The sequence below is a fragment of the Astyanax mexicanus genome, chromosome 2 (assembly GCF_023375975.1).
Source record: "Astyanax mexicanus isolate ESR-SI-001 chromosome 2, AstMex3_surface, whole genome shotgun sequence".
NCBI classification, from domain to species: domain Eukaryota; kingdom Metazoa; phylum Chordata; class Actinopteri; order Characiformes; family Acestrorhamphidae; genus Astyanax; species Astyanax mexicanus.
The window spans coordinates 76,208,922-76,213,496 of record NC_064409.1 but is presented as its reverse complement, the minus strand read 5'-3'; the positions used below and the strand labels follow the sequence as shown (position 1 = coordinate 76,213,496).

Below are 4,575 nucleotides of genomic sequence, written 5' to 3'. Positions count from 1 at the left end.
TGTCCTGTAATATCTAGGACCAAGAAGTTTGTAGAAGTTCTGTAAGTTTATGAGGCTGACCTCACCATCCTTAATTTCGGTAACTTTGGGCATCCATGATCCTGTTTTTAGGTCTATGGTTGTCTTTCCAGGGTGCACGTTTGTTAGGTTCTGACCACTGCAAATTAGGAAAATGCAACAAGACCTGCCTTGTGATTTGGAGATGTTTTGACCCAGCAGGCTGTTTTAATATCTCAATTCCATTTGTCCTGCTTTTAACTCCTCAGCCTTAAGTTAACTATTCACTCACTCCCTATGTAAATATATTTACCCATTTGGCATTATGACCAGATAATAAATGTTTGTTTATTAATATCCTGAAGTTTTTCCACTGGTGAGCCAAATAACCACAAAAATCGTATCAGCATCAAGATGCTAAAGCACATACTTTTTACAGGTATATAAACACAGCAAATATTGCTTTTAAATACATATGGGAGGATAATTGGAGCTTGTCTGGAAAATGGGAACCACTGGATACTTTTTGTGAGTTACATTTATAGATACTTTATTGACCCTGAAGGAAATGCATATCCTAGCTTGTAGAACAAAAAGATAAATACACTCCAACATAGTATAGTAACTCTGTCACAGATAGAACTGTAATCTACCTCTCTGCTTAGAGCTTCTTAAAAGCTTGATTTTAAGGTTTGTGTGGATGTGATTTTGATTATTTTTTGTTCCAAACCGCAACCCATTTATAATTGTATAGACTTTTGCCAGAAGCAGACAAATATCCAATAAAATGTAATGGAATCATTGTTGTCTGGAAGAAATGTACAGCAGAGGCATTTCTTTGTCTTAAAGGTAAAACAATGTAAAGGCAAAATGTACAACACGGTCCTTCAAGTCCAATATATTAAGGTATATTACCTGTACCACAAATGTTTATACTACTTCCACTTTCTTTGAGAAAAGGAGCATATTCATCCATCTTATTATTTTATTCTGTATTCAGTGCACTATTTACTCTAGTATAAAGTCTATATGAACTGTGGTTTAAACAGCAGATTAAATGTAGGAAATGTTTTAAAACAAAAGCTTCCTTCCACATTGAATATTAAAACATTATCTATCTTTCTTTTTAGTTTTATGACATTACACAGAGAAGAATCATTTACATGAATTCTATGGGAGAGGATAGAAAGACAGTTTTGAAAAACTGGAGGTGACGAATACAATTATATGCATTATATTGCCAAAAGTATCCATTATCCTGCATTGCATTTGGTGATTGAATGGAGCTGCTTGGTCAGGGAAACGCATTCCATGAATTTCTCTGCTCTCTACTGTTCTTAATCTAATCTGAATAAAGCTTTGCTTTCTTCACCTGTGGTCTGTGTGAAGTGATATAATGATTCTAGTTTCTTATGTCTATCTGTTTAGTTAACACAGTGTAATTTTTTAGCTTATTTGCATCAGCCAGAGGTTGCAAAGACAACTGGACAATCTTCAGTGTCAAACATCCACAACAGCAAGATGGACACTCGTATGGAGTACACGTGGTACAATCAATAATTCTACTTTATTCATTTGTATTTGATGTATTTCCTGTGTTCTAACAATTGCAACTTTAACAGAATTTTGTTTTCTTGCCTGAGAGCCTTCACGTTTTAAATTTTTTTCTTTAGTCGTACGTTAACATGACTGTTCTATGTTTCTCTAATACATTGGTGCTGATTTCTTCACAACGGAATAAAATATTAAAAATTGTTTGGGGGAAACCACACAACCAAAAGTAAATACAGAAAAATCTGTCCAACAATATTAAAGACACTGTATCTGCAATGTTTACTCACTTTATTAAGAATTTCTCATTAATCATGCTTGTTTTTTATTGATACAGTTTGCAGAAAACATTCTTGAAGGAAAAAGCTGTGTAGACCAATATGGAGTTTTAGGTATGTGTGTGAGAGTGAGTGTGATACAGATTAAAATCTAGACATATTCTATATTTTTGTACAGATCGCACTCAGAAGAGCTCCAGTTCCTGGGACCCATTGACTGCAAAAGATAAGGTAGAACATTATCAGTACGTCTACCTTTTTTAATTACATGTGTTTGTGCAACAAATTTAGTTATTACTTGTTTAGTAAAACAATTTCTTGTTTAGGTGCAGTGCCAGAAGTGTAAGGCTTGCTACTACACAGATGTTCGAATACGGCATGTGGCATCTGTGCTGTATGTGAAAGTAGGTAATATGTAGTGAGTACATTACCTGTCAAAGGTAGCTTAACAAGTACATTGGTAGGCCATTTAGCTACAGAGTATTTTTGTGATAATGATATTCTTGGTGACAATAACCAAAATGTTTAGTTTAATTTAATTTAAATAATAACTTCTTAAAAAAAAATAAAAAATGTTTTTTTTATAGTATAAGACACACACACAGTTCTGGGAAAAAAAATCAAGATTGATCACAAGCAATCAAACCAAACTGAACTGCTTGAATTTTTGCACCAGGAGTGGCCTAAAGTTATCCAAAAGCAGTGTGTAAGACCGGTGGAGGAGAGCATGATGCCAAGATGCATGAAAACTGATTAAAAACCAGGGTTATTCCACCAAATAGATTTTTTTAGGTCTATAAGCTCTGCATCTTTTTATTTCAGCCATTTCTTTTCTGCAGATAAATGCTCTAAATGACTTTTTTTTTTGTAATTTGGGAGATATTGCTGTAGTTTCTAGAATAAAACATATCTATAAAAAGCAAAATCAGAGAAACGGATTCAGAAACTGAAGTGGTGTATTAATCATTTCCAGAGCTCGCTCTGTGTGTGTGTCTCTTTCTCTCTACATAATTTGGAATATTAGACCATGTTAGCCCTTATAAATCAGACCATCCCTGTATTAATGGGTAAGAGTGAGATGTTAGCCTAGTGCTTTGTTTTTTTAGTTGCAGTATTCTTTTACCAATGTCTAACTTTTTTTCCCCATGGTCATTTAAATGTGTGTAATAAAAAAAGGTGTCTTATTCCAGTTTGTTCTTTTAATAAAACGTTGCTTAAAGAATTTGTATTTATTGATTTTATTTATGCATGTTCAGATCAGAGAACATTCATGCACTGGCATTAGTTAAATACAGTATAATACACAAAACTAGTTAAAAGTACAAAAACATGAATATGAAGATTAAAAATAATTTAACAGGAAGCATCTTATTTGTAACATTTCCAGTCACAATAAATTTTAATTATTAAACATCAAACCCTTTAGGACATTGTACATTTAAAATAAAAAATCATGACATTTAATAATTAAGAGTTTACAGTAGATTCAAGTGATGCCATAGAACAACTATTTGCTTTCTTTAAGAACAATATTTGTTATTTACACACTCAGCTCTTACATGTGCATGGCGTAGAAATGAAAGCTGCTATAAAGTTTTTAAAAAAATGCACATGGAGAGAAATCTTTTTAAAACTGCATTTTTCATATTGTCATAAGAGATTAAGATATTAAAGGATAGTCACATACTCCAATGGAACAACATTAATGTTTTCTTTTCTTCTTTTCTGTGGAAAATCAAGAAGTTCTTCTGTTTCTGACTTTTCTTTATCTGTGGATACATTTTCCAATATTTTCAAGTAAAGTGTTTATGTTTACAGAGCTAGGGAACTAGTTTTATATTTACATTTGACACTGTGGTTAAAATCTTTGACTTTCATCTGTGTTGTTAGCTTTAGCTGAATAATCCCACACTTGTTTCCAGTTCTGCTTTTAAAATGCAGTCATGTGTGTTTAAAATCATTTCAGCTATGAAAAGTAATTCAGTAATTCAGTTAAAATGTGAAACTCTTATATTATATAGATGTATTACACACAGTAATCTATTTTAGGCGTTTATTTTTTTTATTGTTGATTATGGCTTACAGCCAATGAAAACCCAGAATTCTGTGTCTCAGAAAATTACATTATATAACACCAATTGGTACTTTTGGCAGTGTGGGCAGTGTGCCAAGTCCTGCTGGAAAATGAAATCCACATCTCCATGAAAGCAGTCAGCAGATTGAAGCATGAAGTGCTGTAAGATTTTGTGGGAAAACAAAACTGCACTGACTTTAGACTTGATAATAAAACACAGTGAATCAACACCAGCAGATGACATGTCTCTCCAAACCATCACTGATCATCAGTAAATAAACGCTTAAAATAGATCAGTCTATGTGTAACACATCTACATAATGAGTTTCACATTTTTAACTGAATTATTGAAATAAATTAACATTTTTTTCCAAAGATATTCTAATTTTTTTAGATGGCCCTGTACACAGTGTGTAACAGAGAGGGGACCTGATATTGACAAATTCCCCGATCTCTCTTTACAATTATTTTGTCTCTTCAACCACTTTCCATCATCTGGGAAACTGAATGTAAAAGATTCTGAGAACCAAACCTATTGGATTCTTGACACGATCAGCATCCTGCAGGGCTTTTATCACAGTGAAGTAATCATCAGCTTTACTAAGGACAACGTTAAGTAGGTCATCCAGTCACCTATTCCTAGAACCAGCCAAAAACCTGAAAGGTAAGGAAGAA

At 33.1% G+C, this 4,575-nt stretch overlaps 1 long non-coding RNA gene across 1 annotated transcript; it reads left to right on the top strand.

The window, feature by feature from the left end:
• Positions 1 to 422: 422 nt before the first annotated feature.
• Positions 423 to 3,048, top strand: LOC125799192 (uncharacterized). The gene is made up of 2 exons (XR_007438019.1): positions 423 to 2,057; positions 2,153 to 3,048. It is a non-coding gene; the product is annotated as an uncharacterized LOC125799192 (long non-coding RNA).
• The last annotated feature ends 1,527 nt before the right edge of the window (positions 3,049 to 4,575 follow it).